This window comes from Canis aureus, chromosome 14 (assembly GCF_053574225.1).
Source record: "Canis aureus isolate CA01 chromosome 14, VMU_Caureus_v.1.0, whole genome shotgun sequence".
Classification (NCBI taxonomy): domain Eukaryota; kingdom Metazoa; phylum Chordata; class Mammalia; order Carnivora; family Canidae; genus Canis; species Canis aureus.
Window position 1 is genome coordinate 17,060,216 of NC_135624.1, and position 25,483 is coordinate 17,085,698.

Consider the following 25,483-nt stretch of genomic DNA (forward strand, 5'->3'; position numbering starts at 1 on the left):
AAAAAAAAAAACAAAAATATAAAGGAGGTGGAAGTGATATTAAAAAGAAAATTTATGTGGAGTGGTTGGCCAAATACCTGGGGAGGGGGGTAGTGAGTAAGTAGTCAACAGTGAAAATAACTGCATGACCAAGAAAGAGACTAAGTTCCATAATAATCCACACAAGTTTTTTGGGATGAGGAAAAAGACTGTATACAGATAGCTACTATATCTGAAGGTGACTGCCAAGAAAGAACCACTGACTGATATGTTGTAACAGGAATATTTTTTTTCCTCTTTCCCCCTCTTGCAAATGTGCCCATTCTTTGAAAGCTCAGGGAATCGGGGTATATGGGCAAGCCAAAGAAATAAAATGAACAAAAGCACACCCATTTTTTGTCTATCTGTTATGGACTTTGGACCCTGATTTAAGCCTGAACTTGAAGGATGAAAGTATTTACAATAGGTAAGAGATAGATATTAGGTTCTACTAGACTTTTAGAACTGAAAAAAAAAGTTAGTATCTTGAAATTATTGTAAAATCTTGCTTAGGTTTAACTATCAGCAGTGACAAGACAGATTTTTATTGCTTTCTATGGTATACATAATAAATAGTACAATGTTTCTCCCACACACACTCTATGAAAGATTTAGTCAGTTGGTTTTGATAAAAAATAACAAAATGTTTAATGTTTTCTCTTGCCTACTCACGTAAATGCTTTATTGTACATATATTGATCTCTTAATAATCATAAGTGGTAGAAATGATTAATATGCCATTTGACAGAAGTACAGACAGACAAAGTGATTAAGTAATACTTCTTAAGGCATACAGCCAATAATAGAGAATGCTTGCATTTTGACCAAGGTCAATCTGACTCCAAAGTATTGACTATGCTCTATTAGGCCATTTCTCCGTTTCCTTTAATATACTTTCTCCAAATATATTATTGGCCAAACTTTACAACCAGAATAATTTATACTCTTCTGACCTAACTCTAGGGTAAAATAACAAAGAGGCAATATCTTCTTGGTACCACTTTTAGGTGTGCCTTTCCCCAGGGTTGTTTTATAAGCTCATTATATGGAAGAGATACAGGGTGGGACACATAAATGTCAGCTGAGCACCTCCATATCAACATAAAAGTTCTACTGACTTGTCTTAAAAACTCAGCCAAGAGGACAAATATGTAAATATTTATGTTAATGAAGCAAGATTTAGTAAAAAAAAAAAAAATCAACCCAAGTGTCATGTTTAAAAAATTGTATTAGAGTCTGTATTTCCACTTGATCCAATATAGCTCTAAATAAAATCTCAGACTTTATCACTGAAACAAGTAAATGATAATTAGATTTTAAAGCAGTTTTTCTGCTTATTCTTTTGAGGTTGGTAATTGCCAACACTGATATAAAATTAATATGGTGCAGTATTTTACCTTTCTAATGCACTTATGCCAAAGAGGACTTCAGATGGAACTAAGTTTTCATCTCAATATTAAAGGGACTATTTTAATTGAAGTGATCAGTCTTTCCCTAATTGGCATAGCAGGTATCCATCAGTGTATTATACAATCAAGACATATTGTTACAGAATAAATTGCTAAAAAAAATTATCCAAAATCCAATTTATAAAACCTGCATGATAAAGTTTCTTTTTAAGGACTACAGGTGCACAGAATTGGCTTAATTAAAATCCTTTCTGAAGTATATCCTCATTTTCCGTGAATGATATTATTTTATTTTTATTGTGTTTTATTTTACTTGATTCTCTCACAGTAGAATGAACACCTATGTACACCAAACCAGAGAATATATATACAATATATAACATATACAATAATTTGTATATACTTGTGTGCTCACTTTTGCTCTTTACTCATAGTAAACATTCTAATTTTTGCCTTTATTATTTTCTCAACTTGTGTATTATGCTACAAAGTTTGTTGCTATTGTGTGTAGTTTAATATTACTGATTTTCATGGCTGTGTAATGGTTCATTATATACGTATGAAGATTTTGTAATCAAATCTTCAATCTCCCAATGAGCGCCTAATTTGTATTTTTTCTGGATTTATTTTTTTAACCTTGCATAAGAGATGATAAGAATGCTAGGGGCACCTGGGTGGTCTGACTCTTGATTTTGGTTCAGGTCATGATCTTGGGGCGTAGGTTGAGCCCCATGCCAGGCACTCTGTGCTTGCTGTGAAGCCTGCTTAAAATTTCTCTCTCTCTCTCTCTCTAACCCCCCTCCTCCCCACACAAACTCTCTCTCTATATATATATGTATATATATATATATATAGAGAGAGAGATATGCCTAAAAATGGAGATACTAGTATGTATGGTAGGCAATGTTCGATATTACTCAAATTGTTTTCCAAAGGTTATACCAATTTTTACCCTACAGTAGAAGCCTGTAAAATATTCAATCAGTCATTGGCCTCTGAAATATTTGATATATTCGATGTATTGATCCTGGATATTTTACCAACTGACTAAATGTAAAATATTATTGCAATCTCGATTTGCATTTCCCTGATCACTATGAAGACTAAACCTTTGTATATTAACTGTTTGGATTGAAGTACTTCTAAAAACAACTAAATATAAAATAGGCTTAAATAAAATAAAGGAAAATTACTTTGCTTTTCAGCTACTCCCTGGACCAATAAGGTATCCCCATTATGTTCTATAAACATACTTGTTATTTAAAAGAATATATATCATCATTATAAACTTAGTTAATAATAATCCAAATGTAGATATATGAATTAACAGAATAGAATACTAAGCCTAGCAATAAATTATATTCTATTGTATGATAATATTTCATTTCAGATAAAGAAAGCATTGCATTTTATTATATAATAAGATTTTGTTTCGGATAAAGAAAGACGATAGTTAAGTAAAGACATTATTAGTAGAGGGTGTTGAGAGGTCTTGCTTGAAATCTGAAAAAATAAATTAGATGACCCATATTTCAGACATAATGCTGATATTAATTTAAAGAGATTATTCAAAAAAATTGCCAAAAAAGGGAAACTAACATATATTTGTAAAAGAATGAAATAATCAAATAACTTTATATATGACAGATATGACCTTAGATATGATATGATTGTTTTAAAACCTGGGGTTATGAAAAATCACAATGAATCATTATACAACTTATTAATAGTTATATGTATTTAATAAAAATATATATTTTTAAAGCACATAAGTGCCTAGTAGGTGACCGGGCAAAGAAGATGACAGGCAGTTTGCAAAGAGAAAAACAAAATTAAACTAAACTAACAAAGAAGAGGTGAATGGTTAATGTTCATAGTCATCAAATAAAGTGTAGATTAAACATAGTATAATTTTATACTTCTTTAGAAAAGTGGATCCTAATACTAACTATGGGCAGGGATTAGTCAAATAGGTACACTATATGTGGTTTTTACTGGTTCCTATGTGTACAACACTGGAGGGAAAGCAGGTTATGAAAATGAATTAGAAACCATAAATGTTTCATAACCTTGACATAGGAACTGGTTTCCAGGAAACCATCTTAAGAAAATAATTTAAAGAAAGAAAAGAAAACCTGTAGGGGAAAACTTCTCATGGTATTAATTTAATTAGGACAACTATTAATAGCTTAGACATCAAATATATATGTGAAATTAAGTTAAATTACCCCTTTAGGCAGAAATTCCTTCTCTTTATTCTCCAACTGTATATTTCAGTCATCTAGCTGTAGCATCATTTAATTCAGGAATGGTTTTCTGAAACCTTCAACCTGTCCCTACCCTTTGATTCAGTCCTGACTTATATGTCTTTTCTACATGGCTTCAGAGTATCCTGTGAATGACTTAACCTTCATTAGAGCTTTCATTTAGACATATTATTGCCTCAGTTCCTCTATTTGGAAATGCAAAGCTATTTTCAAGATTTATGGGGAAGCATACATTTTCATGTTTAGCTCTGGGCTACTGCTCCATGATAGCTATCTTTGTCCAGACAAAAATGAGGGGAAAATCCTTTATTCCACAAATGTCCACTAACCATCTGGTATCTTTTACAGTGGTTTTGAGTTTACACTTCAGGAAAGTGAATATTTCAAATTGTTTACAGAAACTCTTACTCTGCCTTTCTACCATTCCAAGGAATTTCCATCACTCCTTCCTTCACTCAGCATAGTTGTCTGACATGTAATCTATGTAGCATTTTCTTCACATACCAACTGTCCTTTCCTTCTTGTGATCAGAGTCCAATTTTTCTCACTGTTTAATTTTCTCAGGCCAACTCATTCTGCTTCTCCCTTCTTAGCTCACATAGCCATATATCCATGTCATTGTGGTGTCATTTTTTTGCCTCAATTATTTTATAAAGTTATTTTTCTAAGCAGAAAATTATAAAATAACATATTTACCATCTATGTGTTTTTACATTTATTAATTGTACATATGTGTTTACCTGTCACTTCTCTTATTCATTATGAATTCAGTAGAATCAGATACCACTCTTTTGTTACTCATAGCATCTCAAAAAATGCTTTTTATAGGTGTTCAATAAGTATTTTTTTAGGTGCTCAATAAGTACTCATAAATGATAAATAAATGAGCAATATTCTGGGCGATTTTTTTCCATTTTTATTTGTTTTCATTTTATTAATTTCATTTTTGTTTTATTGATCTCCAGGCAGATGTCATGTGTTCTTTGTTATATAAAAGGAATTAATAAAAACATATAATGATTAAAAATACATAGTATATGTAGAAAATGCTGTGGAGAATTCACCAAGAAGTTTCAGATAAAACTACCGTCTTCTGATCAATGACACAGCACAGAGTAATGATTCACTACTCTGTTTAGAAAAACATGATCTCATAAACTTTAAATAGAAAGTGGTATTATTGACATAAATACATACTAAATTCAAATGGAAAGCTACCTAGATTTTGAAACTTAAACCCATTTTTGTTGTGATTCAGCATACACCTAAAATTTGCTAAGAAAGTTTATTGTAAGTGTTCTCACCACATACACACACACACAATTATAACTACATGAGGTGATGGATGTGTTGATTAACTTGATTACAATAGTCATTTCACAATGCACAGTAAATCATAATGTTGTACACCTTAAAAATCATGTTATGCAATGTAAATATATATAATTTTTTATGTGTGAATCGTGCCTCAATAAAGCTGTGGGAGAAAGGAGCAAAGAGGACAGGAGAGGAGAGGAGATAAAAAGGAAAAGAAAAGAAAAATAAGAGGATCCTGTTCCCCAAATCAACACTCAAATGCCATGGACGAAGAGGGCGTAGTTGTGGGATTTCAACTTGCTATATATCACTTTTATGTTGTTGTTGTTTTTTTTTTAAGCAGTGAATTTATAAAATTGATAAATTGGCCTTTTGAAATTTTTATTTATCATAAAATAATAGATATAAATTTGGGATTGCTATTTTAGGTTTCATTCTAACTAAAAGAAAATTTCAGTGATACTGAATAAAACCAGGGATTTTCATTTCCAGGTTATGTTCTGACACTAAATAATTTACTTCAATCAATAAATTAAACCTTTTTGGGCCTAAGTCTCTTCATCTTAAAATGAAAATCTTGGGAAAAGAATAAATGTCAGATTTATCATTTTAGTGTGCTTTTTAAGGTCTCTCATAATGCTTAGAAAGTTATGCTTAATATATATATATATGTATATATACAACTTTCTCTCTTTTTCTCTCCTTAAGTAAAACTTTGAAAAATTATATTTGGTATTTATTTGCCTAGTGAATAAGATTTTGTAGAATTAACAATAAAAATAATATTTTTATTATTAAATTATTAGTGCTTTATATAGATAGGATTATCTATATGCAAAGGATATTTTTTTTGCAAAGGATATTTTAAATTGAGAATTCTACCTATAGGGATGCCTGGGTGGCTCAGTGGTTGAGCATCTGGCTTCAGCTCGGGGCATGATCCCAGGGTCCAGGATTGAGCCTGAGGAGCCATTGGGCTCCTTGTGGGGAGCCTGCTTCTCCCTCTGCCTGTGTCTCTGCCTCTGTGTGTGTGTGTGTGTATCTTGTGAATAAATAAATAAAATCTTTTTAAAAGAGAAAGAAAGAGAAAGAGAGAATTCTACCTACAGTTGCATCATCTTTTTAAAGATTTTTTATGTATTTGAAAGAGAGAGCACAAGAGGGAAGAATGGCAGGGAGAGGAAGAGCCAATTCAGTGCTGAGCACAGAGCTCCACATAGGGCTTGATCTCATGACCCTGGGATCACAACTTGAGCTGAAACAAAGAGTCTAATTGACTTCACCACCCAGGTGCCCCATAGCTGAATCATATTTTTATTTTATTTTTCTATTGAATTTGATCTAATTTAGTTATATGAAGTCTATAGTATCTTATATACTTGTGCATTGTATTTTGAAGAAACTCTAGCACATATTCTACACAAAGGTTTTTTTGTTAGCTTTCTATTTTTTCCTATATCCGAACGTTTAAAGACATTACTCATATAAAAAAATATATAGGGGATCTTGAGTGATGTAATGGACAGTATTCTCAGCAACAGTTATAAAATAAGAGTTGAAACTTGTTCCCATAGGGCTATTTCTTGTACAACCCTTAATAAATGCAGAGTGTCTAACATTACAACTCAATAAAGGTGATTCCATTATGGAAGAAAATAGCATTTATCGAATGGCCATAATGTGCCAGACATTCTACATTTATTACCTCAATAATTTTGCTATCATTGAGAGATGGATAGGACATCCCAAAAGAGAAGTGGAGAAAATGCCAAGGTAATGGATCTAATATTGGACAGCTTGGGACCTGAATTATGATTCCAAAGTCTGACTTTCCACATAATCAAAGCATCTCCTGCTTGGTCTGAGCCAGTGTTCTCCTTCTGGTATCCTGATTGGTTAATGATTGTACTTAGCAGTCCAGGAAGGGTGGATCACCTTATTTATTGATATCAAATTTTAGACTCCATCAGGGCTTGTTGAGATTGCTAGGCTTTACTGCCAGAGATTCTGATTCAGCAAGTCTGTGGTGGGGTTCTTGAATTTTCATTTTTAACAAGTCACGAGGTATTGGAACTGCTGTGGTTATGGGCACCATGTTTTTAAAACAACTAGTTTATATGAATGCACACCAGTATATAGAAGATGGTTCCAAAAAGGGAACTTAGGATGCTTAAAAGAATTGATAAGCTACCATGGAGATAGAAAACTCATATCAATAATGATAATAACAATAATAATGATAGTATATAGCAAGGGAATTATTGTGTACTTTATTGTGACATATAGAGCAAGGATTAGTTACTGTTGAGTGCCTACTAGGTAACAGGTATTCAGGTAAATGCTTGACGTGGAAGGTAGTCTTCAAGATACCTACAAAGTAAATAAGCATAGGAAAAGTGACAGAGCATGAGTATAAGTTTTTGAAGGGTGGAGTTTGTTAGTCAACAGTCCATTTGCACAAAGAACCCGGGCAGCGCTCTGTGGAAGAACCAGAAGTACAGACAGCATCCATTGCCTTGCTGTTGAGGCTTCTTTTAATAAACCTCTGACTGCAATTATTCTGGTTTGTCTTCTTGCCTACTATTAGTTTCATTTAGTTGCCTTTAATTTTGTTCAGTTTAGTTTTAGTCTTCCCAGAGAAAGAAGTGAAAAAGTTTTTAAGTAGCTGCTCTGCCTAAAATATATATTTTTTCCTTGCACGTCCATATCACTCTCCTCTAGCTCACCTTTTATTCTTAAAAGCTTTCCTTTTCTCTTGTCTTTCTCAACCTTAAATTAGTGTTCTCTAGAGTTTTATGTTCAACCCCTATTTTCTCTATAAACCCCTCACATTTCTAACAGTTCTAAAATATAACCCTTTCATGATTGGTCATGTATTTATGCTTTTGAACTTTCTGATTAATTTTCCTGGGCCATCCTTTATCTTTCTATCCATCCAGAATATTAGTCTTCAGCTCAATTGTCACCCCTATAATGTGACCCCAGTTTCCTTTAAAAATTTCCCTGTGATTTCAAATATTTGCAAAGATCTTGAATATTGTCTGCATCAATTTGTACATTTATCTGTCTATGTATTTATGTTTCTAGTCTCTCAAATGACCTTGAGGAGCAGCTCTCATGTCTTCTTAATTTTTGTGCCCTTCCCTTCATGACTTCAAAGAATATCTGCTCCATCTGAAAAATGTAATGAATAAATGGTTGATATCACGAGTCACAAATAATAAATATGTTCTCAGTACTGCACAGGAAAAGCCCTAAATAGGAATAACTAGCATAATGGAAGTGGTCACTTACTTCACCATCTATATTATCTAGATCTAGACTGCTATCTAGAATATTCCCCTACATTGCTCTAAACCTTTGGATTTTGAGGCTGTTTTGTTTTCTGTTTCACTGTCAAATTCATTCCGTTGCTACAAAAGCCCTGAGAATAAATCTATTTGTGGTGAGTAGACATTCACCTTTTTTTTTAAAGATTTGATTTACTTATTCATGAGAGACACACAGAGAGAGGCAGAGACATCGACAGAGGAAGAAGCAGGCTCCACGCAGGGAGCCGGATGTGGGACTTGATCCCAGTACTCCAGGATCACACCCTGGGCAGAAGGCAGATGCTCAACTGCTGAGACACCCAGGCGTCCCTGTAATGTCCATTATCTAAAGGATTACTCAAAGAAGTAGATAGAGTCAAGATTGAGTCATAAGGAGATACAGAAATATAGGAAAACTATTAATGAAAATCCAGCAGGAATAATGTAGAACCAAGTTCATGAATGTGCAACAAATATATATTAATACAAAGATGACTTAGAAGCAATGGTATAATAATGGGTGACAGAGTCTCAGACATGGTGATAGGGATTTAGAACCAGCTATTCTACAACAAGTTTAAGAGTATAGACTCTTGGGTACAGGTACTAAGACAGTGTGATCAAATGTAGGCTTGTCTTGTTTTGTGGCTCACAAGTGAATCTTCCCTATCTAATATTAGCATATTAGCATGTATCTCTAGATTCGTGTGCAGAAGGTGAATGAGATAAAACTCCTAGGTAATGATTAGAGGGGAGAAATGTCAAAGAACTCAGGTATATCTTGTCATCTTTTCTTTCGTTGTTATGCGCATAGCACATGGGTTTAAGGTAGAAAGATCTAGATCTTATTCACTTTTATGGTCATGTATGTAGCAAATGGAAGATTCTCAACAAATCTATTAAAAAATAAGTAAATGAATATTTTTTTTCAAGTGGCTTCTCACCAAAATACATTCAACTCAGTTTTCTTAAAGGGCCAGCAGTTCTCTCAATTCAACATTTTATTTGTTTGTTTGTTTTCATTTGGGCACTTTTAAGCTTGCAGTAGTTTCTTAGGAAGCTGTTGCACAATTTTCTGGTGAATTATAGGCTTGGGATGACTTTGAGAGTTCCTTGGATCCATTATTTTGCCTCAAGGCAGTATTGGGACTAAATAAACTGAAAGAAAGTATGGAAAAATTCAGTTTTCCCTAAGAAGTTAGTTGTTTTACATCACAAAATAGCATACTTCATGGTTGTCTTTCCTTTTTGATTGGTATTAAAGTATTTTACATGGTTACTTTTAATTGTGTATGTTAACTGGGTTAAACCATGTCATTATAAAATAATTGTCATTTTTTTCTGACTTCAGACATTTTCTCATGGCTAAATTTCAGGTAGTATTAAATTCACCATCACCCAGAGATGTAATTTCACTTCTTGAAGACACACAATATCAATGTTCCAAAATAGCATTGTAAAATAATTGTTTCTGATTGGCATTGATTACTCTAAATAATTGTTTCTTCTCTATGGGTTCTGAAATCACTATATGACATGCTCAACTGTGTAAGAACAAGCTAAAACTGCAAAAAGAAATGTTGGCAAAAATTTTAGAAATAATTAAGAATTATGTAAATAAATGTGTCTTCTGATCAGTTTATTATTTCATGAAAAATAATATACTTTATGTATATTATGGAGATACATATATGCAATATTGTATAAACATCAGACCCAAGGACTTTACTTGTGATATGTATTAATTATACATTAAAATATCAATTGCAGCTGTTGTACCCAAACTATTTAAACATTTCAAAAGAATATAGTTTATTTCTGGTACTAAATTTTTCTTGACCCTAGGTATACAAATGCTAGTAAAGCCAAATTAGTGGTCATAACCTTTACTGTGGAAATACACAAATAGTTAACTTTAGCATTATTTTGTGAATAAGTAGAGATGTATGTATGGATGGATTCCTAAGCCAGCACAGGAATTCTTAAATTGTCCTGGGTTGGGGTAGGTTGGTAGAAAAGGATCACAGTAGATTTTAAGGAAAATGATAATCTTTAGCTGAATGTTGAATAAGCAAGAATTAGCCCAAAAAGTTCATCTATCCACTTTTCCACATTTCTATGTCTACTGCCACTGTCTAGCCAATATCCTCATGTACTTATATTATTTAAAAAGCCTTTTAGTCTCTTGTGTCTCCACAAATTATTATTTCTAAGGCTGCCAAAAAGATTACATCGTTAAAATGTATATAAGACAATGCCTGTACCTAAATGTTTTCAAATGGCTAAACCATGAAATAGAATCCCAATGCTTTATGGCCTACATAATGACTAAAAATATTCTTTAAAAATATGGCCTCTGCGTACTACATCTTTTTTTTTACTGTACTCAGGCAATCTGACTTTTTTTCTCCTTCTCAAAAACTTAAAATTTGTTTCCTATTTATAGATTTTAGATTTATTTCTTCCTCTGCATTAATTTATAAGTTTCTCATAGCTGACTTTAGGAGGTTTTAAATCATTCCCTCTCCCCTTTTTTTTGGCATTCCTACTATAGATAGGTCTCTGGCTTGGCCTCCTGAATCAGGGGGCTGGTTTGACAAATGAGTGTACCAGTAGTGATGCTGTGTGACATCTGAGGTCTTTTTGGCTGGATCATTCATACTTTGGTGTTAAGCTGTTATGGAAGAAATCCAGGTTTTGTGAAAATGCATTATTTTGAGGAAGCAAAAACACATGGAGAGTCCACTTACATTGTAATCAGCAGTAAAGGTCTTTAAGTCATCCCAGCCCAGGTACCATAAATGTGATGTATCTTTAAATCACTGCAGTTCTCAACCATTCAGCCATCCCAAGCTTTGAGCCCTCCAAGTTGATGTCAGAGATCTGAAACAGAGAGCAAATCATCCCATTGTGTCATGTCTGAATTTTCCACAAAGTTCATTTGTATAAAAATCAGTTGTTTAAGCTATCACATTTTGAGATAATTTGTTATGCAACAGTAACAGGTATATCATATAAATCTTGTTGCAATAATACCTCCTCAGATGGACTCCATCACCAAATTTCATTAAACATAATATTCATATCCATACTATTTATTATAGCCAAAGGCTGAAAATAGCTCAAATGTTCATCTATAATTGAATTAAATGTTGGTATATTTACACTGTGGAGTATTATACAGTAATTAGAATGGAAAACGTATACTTACATGCAAAATATCAACAAATTATCAAAAAATGTTGAACAAAGTAATTGATGCAAAAGAATACATTTTATGTGAATCCTTTTATTTAAAATAAAAAAAAACAGTAAATTACTTCTTGTATAACTATTTATTGTAAAAATGACAAAAGGGCAGCTTCTGGCGTACTGGTAGTATTGCTATTTGGGTCTGGTTACAATTTGTACACTCTATGCATAGTATACAACAAGTTTAAATAGCTTTCAGCTATTTCTTATTTTTATAATATATTCTTTTTTTCTTTATAATATAATTTATTGAGAATTATCTGGTATTATTCAATTAATTTCATTTATGATTCCTTGTTACCCTCCTAGAATGCATTGACGGTAAGAATTATTCTGTCCTATTTATTTTTTTTATGTCTTTGTCAGTTGAATTGAATTAGTGTCAAACTATAAAATATTAATATTGTGTAATCTTTTGTAAATTATTTTTTAAGAATCTATTATATTATTTTATATCAATTTAGAAACATTTAAAAGGAAGAGCTAATTGGAGAGAATCATGGTAGATTCTGTAATTGAACTCAAAAGTATTTAACCTTTAAAATCATAAAAACGTATTGTTAAAACTACCGTGTCACATCCCAATTAACAGAATTAAATCATTGTTTTATGCTAAAATTGCAAGTTTTAAATGTAATATCACAAATTGGAACATCTTCAGAGTAAAATAACTAGGAAACGAAAACAACTCCAAAACATATGTTGTGCAAAAGTACTGAAGGTTACCAACTCTCACTTATTATAACTCTATCTCCTGTTTTGTGCCTCTGTGGATTCTACTTTATTTAAACAGTATGACAGAGCTTTCTGTTCTCCTAAACAGAAAACTCATAGTGATTTATTAATTCAACCATTCATTAAAGACAAAATCTTCACCCAGGCACTTAGCACCTGAACTTTGATCTCTGTCTCCTCATGTCATGGAGTATCTTGGAGAGAATGCTGGATTCTGATTGGTTTCCTTCTGCCCTATATTCTTGAGGATTGCATTAGGCTATAATTTGGGACAAAATTAGGATTTACTTTGCTCATTTCCCTTTACTCAGCAATTAAAATTCTGTGATGTCTTTCCAAAAGTTTTTTAGTTGTTTGAAATACAGTAAGTCAGGTGCCCATTATTATTTTACAGTTGGATGCAGAATTATCACCGTAGTGTTAAAGGTGTAATTTTTGCATTTATATAATGTCTGTCTCTATCCTTAGACTGCAATAACCAGAATAGAGCCCTACCATTTTTAAAAAATAAAAACAAACAAACCAATAAAAACACTTGTTAACCCGCATCTTGCACACTGCCTGATATGTGGAAAGTAAATATATGTTGAATGAATGCTTTAAAATAAATGGCTTTATGTATCCAAAAGATTGCACTATTTCACACCATTATTCATTGAGTTATCACAGGCAAATATACTTAAAGAGGATGAGTAGTGTACCTAGTTACTCCATATATTTATTAGGTACTAAGACTCACCTTGCTACAAAGCAAATGAAAGTAATATATTTCTTGCCACATTTATATTTGTATTTAATTTCACAATAACCCTATGTAAAATTATTATACTGATAAGTGAGAGTCATAGAATTTGCCATTTGTCAAAATTTGTACAATTGATGAGTGTCAAGATCTTAATATTAAATTATTTCTTTTTGCTTCAGCACACTACCGAAATTATCTCCAACTACATTGGCATGATTTGGATCAAATATACCATTCATTGCTTGGTACTCTTCTTGTAAAAAAAAAAAGTTATTTTTTTCACGTTCATGATTTCTTCAGACTAGTGTATTTTATGAATGTAAATGTATTAATTATATGAAATTATAATTATTTTTCCAACCATATTGCAACTCTTTGAATGGCAAGAATCATTCCATAATGCCCACATCCTTATATATGTGTGAAATATAAGTAGTTGCTATATTAACTGATTATATAACATTAGATTAGAATTGTTATACCATTCATTGTTGCTATATATATTTATGCAATAAAGGTATATCTTTGTATCTCATGTTTACCCACAACTAATAAAATTCCATCTGCCCCTTCAAAAAAAAAAAAAAAAAAAGAAACGAAGGAAGAGAAAGGAAACAGAAAAGAAAAAAGAAAAGAAAAAAGTCTGATATGCTTAAAACCAGGGAGATTTATAGGTATGCCATATATAAATACAATTCACATTCTTTTGGATCTTTTTAAGTTTTTACTTAAATTCCAGTTAGTTAACATACAGTGTCATATTAGTTTTAAATGTCCAATATAGTGATCTAATACTTTCATACATTTGGTGTTTATCACAAGTCTACTCCTTAATTTCCATAACCTATTTCACCCATTCCCCCCACCACCTTTTTTGGTTCTGATTATAGCATCTGTGCCATTTTCTTCTTCTGATCTAGACAGCTTTCATATTGTATCTGCAGAAAGCTCGTCTACTAGTGGGAACACTTTGCACCCTAGTGACTACTGTAATTGTATACCGGGAGGTTATTAATGTCTAAGGTAAGAAGACCTATCTCCAATGCTCCAAATAATACTTCTTTGCCTTCCTTCTTTGGCATTTATTATTACTGATGAAAATTCATGCTGAGCCAAGGTATGTGTGAGATTTTCTCTTCCCATATGATTGCTTGCTTATAAACTGGCCTTGCTACTATTGAATCAGACTTGTGGGAATTACAAAGATATACAATTTGGACTTAAACTAGGAATATAAATGCCTTCCATATAAACAGAAAGATAAGTGTCAATGTGCCATTCTGAACTATTCTTTTGTATATATTCAATTTCTTGGAGTAGTTTTTCTGACATAATCAAAAAATAGAGCAACATGATAATTTAAAACTGATAAAGATAGGTGAGTGGGACTTACTATGAATTTCTTCTCTTATTCAAATATTTCCTTATCTACAAAGCAAAGTTGGAAATATCATCCATCAGATTATCTCAAATTTTCCATATGATTTAATTAGTCTGTTAATGTAAACTTCTAAATGTGCATACTTCTATTTTTACAGGAAAGGCTTATATAAAAAAGAAGGTCTCTGTTTAAATTAACTAAAGTCTTTCATCAATCTCTGCCCAAATGTGCACAGGAGAACACTAAAACAAATAGCCTTTATGTGATAGTACCATGAATTCTGGGGAGAATTAATAAATATTCATTGCAATATTAATTGAGTCATTTGAAGTGAATACACATAGGGCACTTCCTGGGTGTCAGTTGCTTAAACTATTCATTTATTGTCAACCTAAGATAAAAAAAAATAGGCTTACAAGACAACTGCGAAACAGAAGCACAGTACAAGATGTAAATACTTGGACGTTCTTCAAGGCAAAATAAGTGTAACGTTTTGTAGATTCTTAAGCATGTGGGACTGACTTCAAGAAATCTATGTACTCTCTAAAACTGCATGTAAATATTTAGGTATAAGTAACAGCTGCATTTCTCCGAAAAGAGGTCCACTGCTTTTAAAAAGCCCTCAAATAAGGTCATATGTCATTATTCTATTTTATTAATTGTATAATGATCCCATAAAGGTCTATTTCATCAGCTTATATGTATGTCCCACATACAATAATGGATCAAAAATAGGATACTTGCATTGTTATTTCTCATCTAGAATAGGTGAATGGAGAAAGTCCTATTGTTTCCAAATCCATGTTTTCTAGTTATTGGAAAAACCTCATGTTGATTTAGTGTGCATACCATGAAAAATCGGATAGGTTATATACTTTGCAACATATGGAACTTGGGTAATACTGGGGAGAGTAAATAAAAAAAAAGAACACCAAAGCACTCTTGAAGTAAATAAATAAATATAGAAAATGAAAATCATCAGAAACATTATGGACAGGCTTAAAAGTATAATAAAACAAATACATAAAAGTGGCTTTTGGCAAGATGACATTTATTGAAAACAGATTTCATGTAAAGAAGGTATCATTTAACTTTAATTGGTTACAATAAAGAAAAGAGTTGAATAAGTGGAACTGAAAACTATATAAACATGTAATAACAGTATGAATAAACTCCTGAATTACTGCCTATGAGGAAGGAAAGGAACTCAGCAGCACCTCATTCAGAGGAATGAGGCAGTGTGAGATCACTGATGCAGTGTTCTGCCTTGGGTAAAAAAGAGGAACTTCTACAGAGCTTCAGCAGAGGTTCAGCTAATATCAGGCAGAGCTGATGAAAAATGGTTTTAGGAAGAGGAAAAATTGTTCTTTTGATTATGAGCAATTGATTCCACAATTTGATCGTGTTTAGAGATTTGGGGCAGATTAGTTGTAAGAGTTACGGTCATGGGCGAGAGGGGTAGAAAGGAGCAGCTTCAGAGGCTAAGGGAATGTGAAAGCCACAGGGAATATCTCTTCTGGTTAATAGAGATTATGTGTCATCCCTCAACCGCCCCAACGTTTGTTCAGATCTGCTGCTGACAGCAATCTATAACTCAGTGAGAACTGTCATCATGTCTTCTGGTGATTTTTGTCTTTGCAGCTGCATTTCGATCATATCAGTGAGTGGCTAGAAGCATTCAAGTCTCTGGAGGAAAACTAATAATGGACAATAGAGAAAACAAGTGTTGACTTGATAATTACCAGAAAGTCCTGGACAAGACCTGTTAGCCAAGGTTCTGTTACTATTGGTATTTGATAAGAGAATAGTTCTTACCTCTACCCTGAGTCGGTAGAAGGGGAACTTAGATATCTATACATTTGCAAAAACTTCTTCATCCTCTTGATTTACCCAGAGAATCAAGATTAGAAGAAAAACTTCAAAATCTCATTTTAACAATAAAAATTCTTAAGGCAACATAATGGGATAATCATATCCTTAAAAATCAAGTCAAAAAAGACAAAAAAAAGTATAGAATTAGTGATTTCTGTCTTTTGGGGGTTTTATCCAAATGTCGGAGCTATAATACCACAGTCTGCTGCTTGGTCTAACGTTTGATCTAATCATCGGACTGACTCATGTAGATATTGCTGATTTAATGCTCATACAATGACTACTACGATGGGCTATATATTTTGTAATATATGGAACCCCAGCAATACTAGGGAAAGGAAATGAAGAAAATGCTGACCTGATGCTGACGACTTCTAGAGAAACTTGAGGTATGTTCAGTTTTAGATCTCCTATTGGTATAGAAATCCAGGAAGTGGTTGTATGGTATCTTTTTAACTGGAAAACATGAATGCCAAGATGGGTTTCCTGGAGTTCCACTGAACTGTGTGGTAAATAGTACATGATAAGTATTTTTCAGTGAGGCTCAAGATTGGTCTTACATTGCTGTTATGGTCAGTAAACCAGGACTCTGGGCCAAAGGTCATGCCTTGATTCCTGTGATTTATCCTAGGGAGAAGCCACTGGAACTTTCTGATGATATGTTTGGGGATACTATATTAAATGTCTACTGATTTATCCATATTTAGTTATATTTGAAATTGCAGAATGAAAGACAGAGGATGAGATCTCCAGTTGTGTGGTGTCTTCACATGGGGATAATCTGTGATGTTACTGTTGATCGGAAGGTTTTGAGAGCTGGAGAAAGGCAACTGAAGTTCCCTATTTAGTCTTGTAAGTTTCAGCTTCAGTGGTTAATGCACTCACTCAGTTTTCTCTGAGGACTTAGGTAAGAGACAGAGATATTTCTTGGTTAAAGGCAGAGCCTCATAGAATTTCTTTATTATTATTTCAAAAAAATGGATTTCTTTCTCAACATATTTCTCAATATTTCTATTGTCAGAACAGTTGCTTTAGGCAGGGAACACCTTTTGCCAACCAGAAAATAAGTAAACCGATAATGAATTTGAAAAACATAGGGAAGATTGTATCTGAATAAACCCATTTTAGATATTCAAAAGGCCTACAGGTTTTAACTCCTGTCCATGTCTAGCCTGTATAGTTTTCCCAGAACTTGAAAAATGAGAACTGCCCCAGGATCATTCTTTTCACTCTTACTGAAATTTCCCCATTAATGCTCATTTATGATGGTTCTCAATTGTTTTCTTTCCACAGTGGAAAGGAAGTAACATTGCAAGACATTGTCTTAGCATTTTAGGGTAGACCAAGTATTTGTCTTGTTGCCACCAAAGACCATCTGGTTGGAACAAACAATGTGATCTTTTCCTGTGTGGTATTAGAGAATCAAGTGCTTGAGATTAGAGTTGACTCAAGTCTCAATTGACTCTACTCAATGCCAGTAGTCAAGAGTTACTTTGCGCCTTGATTTTTGAACTTTGTGGATAGCATAAAGCTTGTATAGCATAGTAACCATCTAAAGAAATGCCTTTTGTTTCTTGAATTTGCTTTATTTGCTTTACAGTATGTGCCTCCCACTTATGATGGCCAATGCCTTTGGAGGAAACATCTAGGAGGGCTTTTACATGATTATGATATTTAATAGAGGTAGCACCTGCAATTAAGAGGCTGTGTTGCTTTTTTTTTAAGATTTTATTTATTTATGAGAAACACAGAGAGGAGAGAGAGAGAGAGAGAGAGGCAGAGGCACAGGCAGAGGGAGAAGCAGGCTCCATGCAGGGAGCCCAATGCGGGACTCGATCCTGAGTCTCCAGGATCAGGCCCTGGGCTGAAGGTGGTGCTAAACCGCCGAGCCACTGGGCTGCCTGGCTATGTTGCTTCTAAAGCAGTATAAAATCATTACCTACTTGAAGAGATTATCTGATGTCTGTATAGACATTTCCTGTCTACTCTCTAGATAACTGATCATTTTAGTAAAAGCTACAATCTGACAAACCAGTGCAGATTTGGCCCCCAGAACCTGGATTTAAGCAATTTGAGTTGTTGTGCTTGCAAATTCAGATTAAAAACCTCTATATTCTGGATGCCTGGGTGGCTCAGAGGTTGAGTGTCTGCCTTTGGCTCAGGGTCTGATCCCGGAGTCCTGGGATCGAGTCCCACATCGGGCTCCTTGCAGGGAGCCTGCTTCTCCCTCTGCCTGTGTCTCTGACTCTTTCTCTGTGTGTCTCTTATGAATAAATAAAATCTTTTAAAAATTAAAAATAAAATGAAAAAAATAAAAACTTCCATATTCAACCTTCAGGTAGAAGCAATCCAAAAGGAATTCTAAATCTGAGTTGTCTAAGTAGATTTCAAGCAGGTTTGAAGCCAAAAAATTCCCAGTGAGTGCATGAATATCCCAAGGTATACCATCCACTGCAAGAAGAAAATAATCTGTAGGGTTTAGAATCTTACAGCAATGGATATGAATATGTATAAAGATAAGAAGGATTTTGTAAGAGTTCAGTCTAGTAGAAGGAAATGTCTGCATGGTATGAGGGACAAAGAGGTTGTGTGGGGATGTTAAGAATTTACTTGTTAGAAGTCTTAGTTAACTTGGATGTTGCCACAATTATGCCTGAATAAGAGGATAGGCTTTTGCTGCAGGATCCAAAAACAATGGGTCTCTGATTTTTATTGTTCTGTTGAGATAGAACACAGAATCTCACCATGGTCTTTCATGTACCAATAGAAAGAAAGGTTCATGGCAATGTGGAAGCTCAAGAGTAAGGGAGTTTTAAAAGGGAGTGTTCTTTATTAAGAATGCAGCCTTTAATAAGTCTGTCCAGGGGCAAGACATAGTTTGTGAGAGTTTTTGTCAGGTCATGTATTGGGCTAGCTAATTCAAAAAAGTTAGGAATCCAATATCGGCAGCATCCAATGACCAGTATTCAAACAGTATTCTACAGAAGAATTATCCAAGGGGCTTTTGGTAATTAGCCAGAAAATTCAAGAATAACATTTAACCTTTGAAAAAGAAACACTCCAATACACATGGCAGGGGAGACAGACAGTGTCCGGTGGCAGTCCTTCAACAGTCTTGTTTTTTTTTTTTTGGTTTTTGTTTTTAAGATTTTATTTATTTATTCATGAGAGACAGAGAGAGAGAGAGAGAGAGAGAGAGAGAGGCAGAGATGCAGGCAGAGGGAGAAGCAGGCTCCATGCAGGGAGCCTGATGTGGGACTCAATCCAGAGTCTCCAGGATCAGGCCCTGGGCCAAAGGCAGAGCTAAACCGCTGAGCCACCCAGGCTGCCCCAATAGTCTTGTTTTTAAACAAGCCCTTCAGCAAAGGGCTAGCCAGATCAGCTGAGATCCTTAACAGTTCATGGTCTCTTGTATCTTGTTTCTTGGGCTCGGATGCTATCTTGTCAGATTTAAATTCTGAGACATTGGTAGGAAAGACATCAGATAGAAAATGATCAGTTTGAGACATTATTAAATTACAGTCTGGGGATAATTTTTCTGAATGTTCCAGAAAGAGGCTTTCTAGTCCATATTTAATAGTACTCTGCTGTATGCAAAATCAATCTATGCTGGGACGCCTGGGTGGCTCAGCAGTTGAACATCTGCCTTAGGCTCAAGATATGATCCTGGAGTTCTGGGATCAAGTCCCACATCGAGCTCCCTGCTAGGAGCCTGCTACTCTCTCTGCCTGTGTCTCTGCCTCTCTCCGTGTCTCTCATGAATAAATAAATAAGATCTTTTTAAAAAAATCAATCTATGCTAAAAACATTCAGCAAACAGAAAAGCATATCACTAGTGAAAAAGCCCAGAGGCAGGAAGTGGCTGAGACAAATGCTGAGTCCAAGGATCATTTGAGATTCTTACTTGTAAAATCTGTTCGCTACTCCAAGGACAAATGATGGAAAACCAATGACTCTTATGGTAGAAAGGCTAGACACAGTATCAAATAGAAACAGAACATTTTGTATTTGCAGTTGTGTTAAAATGTTTCCCTTTTTTTACTAAGGGAAATTGTAGGCTGACCAGGGCAACTAATACCTCATAGAGATGTTATTCTATCAAAGTTTGTCCTTTGTCTGCTTAGGGTCTGTCTTCCAAGTGAAGGCAGAATAATTGTTCTTTCAGTGACCATTGCCTTTACGAAAACTATAGGCATATTTGTCTTTCCTGATTTAGACATGGACATGCGTTCATGCAAATGCCTGATCAGAGGAGCTATTAATTTATGTCTAACGTTTCTTTCCTTCTATATCAAACTATGTTCAAAGTGCACAACAATCTCTTGATGTTTCAGGATTAAGACCATCCACAAAGAAGGTGAGTAGGCCAGTTGTAATATTTTCTCCTGAATGAGAGTGCCATAGTCTCTGAAGGTAGAAGTGAAATAGCCTTTAAAGTCTGAGCTTTGGGCAGCCCGGGTGGCTCAGTGGTTGAATGTCTGCCTTTGGCCCAGGGTGTGATTCTGGGGTCCCTGGATCGAGTCCCACATTGGGTTCCCTGTGTGGACCCTCTTCTCCCTCTGCCTGTGTCTCTGCCTCTCTGTGTCTCTCATGAATAAATAAATAAAATTTGTATTAAATAAATAAATAAATAAATAAAATCTGGGCTTTTACATTGGATATTGATTATCCAATGGATATTGGATATTGATCAATTAATACCAACAGCAAAAATCTCAGCATCAGATACTAAAGGGTAGTCTTCTCTTTTTTTTTTTTTTTTTTTTTTTTTTTTTTTTTTTATAGTCTTCTCTTTTATACTCTTTTTCTATTCATCCTTGGTCAAACTTTGATACATATATTTGATGTCACTTGGGTTTCAATCCATCCTGTCTTCCTTAACCAGCTTTTTCTCATAAATCTTGTGTCTTTAAGATGATGGATTCAAGACTTGTTATAAGCTGCTAGAAAAATCCTATACTCTATGAACTTTCATTCTTCCTCATGAGGGTTTGAAAAGTTGTCAATTAAATTATACAAATCTATTTTTAAGCAGGCTTTAATGTCATAAGACAAGCAAGGTAGGTCTCATGTCTGACAATAGTATAAGAGATCAAGAAGAGATACTTCCCAATGAAAGGGTGTGGTAGAGGAAGGGGGAGAGGGTCCATGAAAGTCCTGATACAAAGTGATGGTGTGGGAGGCAGACTTCTAGATGGTCCACATGACCTCTTGATGTGATTTCTGTGATTATTTTACATCACAAAAGGGATTTTGCAGATGTAGAGGTTGCTGATCACTTAACTTTAATATAGGGAGAGTATTAGGGTGGACCTAACCTAACTATATGAGCCCTTGAAAATAGATATGTTCTTAGACTAGTGACAGAAGAGACAATCAGAGACAATTGAAGCTTGAAAGAAAATTAATGTACTGCTGCTGGGTTGGAAATGGAAGGTATTTTAAGAAATGAATGTAGGTGGATCTTGGAAGTTGAGAACAGCTGATAGCCAGCAAGGAAATGGGGACTTCATTCCTCTAACCATAAGTAACAAATTCTACCTATCACTGAATAAGCTTGGGAGTGGCCTCTTCCCTTGAGCTTCCAAATTAAAGTGCAGTCTGGCAAATAACTTGACTTTGGCCTTGTGAGGTCATAAACAGAGGACCCAATGGAGCCCACATGGAATTCTTACTTACAGATAAATGATGTAATAAATGGATGTTGTATTAAGTTGATAAGTGTGTGTTATTTTGTTATGCAGTAATAGAAAATTAATATGAATAGAGAAGAAGTCAAGGCATAAAGGCCCTGATGTATGGCCAACCTAGAGTTGACTCACAAGAAGAAAAGGAGAATTTGAGTTCTGATTTTAGATTCTTCATATTTTTATTAGCTTTTTATAAGGAGGCTTTCAAGAAAGCAATTTTAGAATTTTTCTGTCATTTAGAAGCCTCTTGATATAAAAAACTAACTATGTTGCTCATGGAATAATTGTAGTCGTCGAACCCTTTAAATCTAAGATGTGACATGGGTGAATTACTTTAATCTCAAGGTCCTGAAGTGGCCACTGAGATTCTAAATTGTTGTTGATAAAATTCTATAATAGCTTCAATAGTTAGTGCATGACACCATAACATTTATACATGTAAGATGCTGGAGATTGGGAGTTTCATTTACTGACTGTTGATCATCTATACTAAAATAAAAAGAACAAAAAAGATATATAAGAAGGTTCCATTAATTTCAGTTCAACATCTCACTTCATAACAAGTGTTGATTAGTGAAAATAATTTAAATCAAGAGGCCTATTCCAAGAACTCTAAAGAGAAAGAGTCAAATTTAGGCGGTGTTCAACAGAAGAATGTAGAGCATTGGTTAGAAGCAAGATCTGAGAAAGAAAGATAACAAAGGTATAGGTCCTGTGTATTTTAGCTTTGAAGAAATGACTTTGGCTTAGAAGCAGCAGATCCAGCCACCTCCACGCCACACCAAAAGCTGTAGAAGCAACATTAACTGGAGAGCTTCTAGGCAAGCTTCTAGGCATCAGCTTTAGTTCCAAATATCATGGCTTGACCATAACCTTGGGAAATAAAGGTAGATTGTAGCCAGAGGGAGCAGCTGAAGCTCAGCCAGTTTCCATAATAGTTGTTGTAGGACTGTTTTCATAGAGGGGATGGACTATTTCTATAACTGGATAGATGTTGTTTTAGCCATTTGGGTTTAGCAAAATGGTGGAAGGTGGGGTGGAATAGTTGTGGGGCCCAAGGTTACCAAGACTCATCATGGAAATGTTAAAATCTGTTAGGATCTTTCATAAACAAAAAGTTTATACGCAGTCCAGTGAGAAAATTTTGTGAATAATTTACAAAAAATATATATCACAAGCACACTGACCAATACCAAACCTATCTGTTTCTTTCTGTCCCTTTCGACTATGTGAATAGACTAATATCTGGAATAAAGTTCATGAAATATTGAGGTTAGTTATTTTGACTTAAGTTAACATGAGACCAATTTGTCATTTTCCCCACTTAGTTTATATGTTATTTATTACTAAGCATTGATCATTATTACCAGTAATATTAAAATTATATTGATTATAATTATATTGAAGACTTAATATTTTATAAAATGATTCAGTCAGTAAATGATGCCTAATTATGTTATTTTGATTTTAGTTGTTCTTGTTAACTTTATCAGTTTTATGCATTTTAAAATATTTTTTCATTTACATTTTTTTGGCCTTTATTTCTACATTCTTTTAATGAAATCATTTTCATCAATGCTTTTGACAATAATGGAAAGTGAGAATTTTAGTTTTTCATAAGTAGAGGTTGCATAGAAATATGCAGAGCTTCTAAAATTGGTATACATCTTACATATATTCTAAAAGCACACATAACAGTATAATTCCATAATCCATTTCTGGGGGAAAATAGCAATATAGTCATAGGCTTCCCTTGATTACAATGGAACTCTTCTCTGATGTCCATAGGCATGAGGAATTAAAATGTCTAAAAAGAAACATAATTTTTACCCTTAAAGATAGATTTCCTCTAATGAATACTTATCCAATCTGAAGAATATATCTGTGTGTTGAATGCCTATTTAATGACAGTAAATGAGAAATGAATGATTATTTATAAAATATATTTAAAAAGCTATATATCAATGTTATCAATAGTTTTTGGTAGACTAAAATTATCAACTTTCAAAAATCTCCTTGTTAACTGAATTTTATAATTTTATATTATAAAAGTCATTGTTTTCATAAAAATAGTAAAATAAACAATAGATAAAATGAAAATAAGAGGGATTTGACTATTTGTAAATAGTTTACTTTCTGAATACATGAAAAGCCAAATGTACCTTCTCACCACTTTTGTTGAAAGTTAGTTTGCTTTATATCATTTTCTTTGTTGAACATTCATAATTCATAGATTTTTTTTTAACTCAGAGTTTTCAGAATCTTTAAGATAACAAAGGAGTGAAAATAAATGTTTGGCTGAAAATGAATTAAAAACAAAGGAAATAAAAATAGTGTGAAATATACAAAATTCTTAAAAAATGGCATGGTACTTACAAGATGAATTGAGAGAGGATTGCCTGGGTGGCACACTGGGTTGAGTTTCTGCCTTTTGGTTTCAGCTCAGGTCTGATCCCAGAATCCTGAGATTTGGCCCCAAATTGGGCTCCAAGCTCAGTGTGGAGTTTGTGTTTCTCTCCTTCTCCCTCTGTCTTCCCCCACTCTTCTCATTTTCTCTCTCCCCTCTCTAAAATATATAAAATAAATTTTTAAAAATAGACGAAGAGTTACAAGATCATGCTATGCTAAACACACGCACACATTATACACACAAAATTAAAGAAAAAGTCATATTTTTTATAAAATTGTTCTATTTATGAAGTTGGTATTTTTACTCGAATTTAAAAATTAAAAAATGGTAAGCCTATTTCTTAAACCAAAGTGTAGACTAATGAAATTTTTAACATATTAATTATTTCTAGTAGTGTTAATTTCCTTCCAAGCACTTAATATTTGTTTAACCAGCCATCTTAGTATCTACATGAATAATTTAACATTAATTCAATATCAGTACGCTCAAAACGGACTAAATAATATATTAGCAACATTTCATGCTATCATTCCTACAACAGGATACTACAGATAAAATTAAGGCAAGAAACACACTGCGAGGGAAAATTCATAATAAAGAAGTTTTAAAATTTATTTTAAAATATTTTATTTATTTATTTGAGAGAGCCACATACCAGCTGGGTGAGGGGCAGAGGGACAAGCAGACTTCTAGCTGAGCATAGAACCCATCTCAGCTAGATCCCAGAATCCCAAGATTGTGACCTAAGTAGAAATCAAGAGCCAATTGCTTAACCAACTGAGCCACCCAGGTGCCCCAAGAAGTATTTGGATTTTGCTTTGATTTTAATGCTCTTTAATTTTCAGTAAACTACCCGAACTACTTGTTCTCATAGAGTGGGTAAATTGTATTTGACACACATGATGAATCTTTGACTCATAAAACAGGACACTTTCAGAATTCTCTATTTATGTCATTCAGATTATTAAAGGTGTTTTGGAAGTTATCTCTCCTAGCTTTCTTTTTGACTTAAAAACTTTCATTTTAGGGGATCCCTGGGTGGCGCAGCGGTTTAGCACCTGCCTTTGGCCCAGGGC

General features: G+C 33.8%; 1 long non-coding RNA gene across 1 annotated transcript; it reads right to left on the bottom strand.

Moving 5' to 3' along the window:
- Positions 1-9,315: 9,315 nt before the first annotated feature.
- On the bottom strand, positions 9,316-25,133 carry LOC144282846 (uncharacterized). The gene is made up of 4 exons (XR_013351259.1): positions 25,063-25,133; positions 24,374-24,563; positions 11,073-11,205; positions 9,316-9,480 (listed from the first exon to the last, which is right to left on the bottom strand). It is a non-coding gene; the product is annotated as an uncharacterized LOC144282846 (long non-coding RNA).
- Positions 25,134-25,483: the final 350 nt, after the last annotated feature.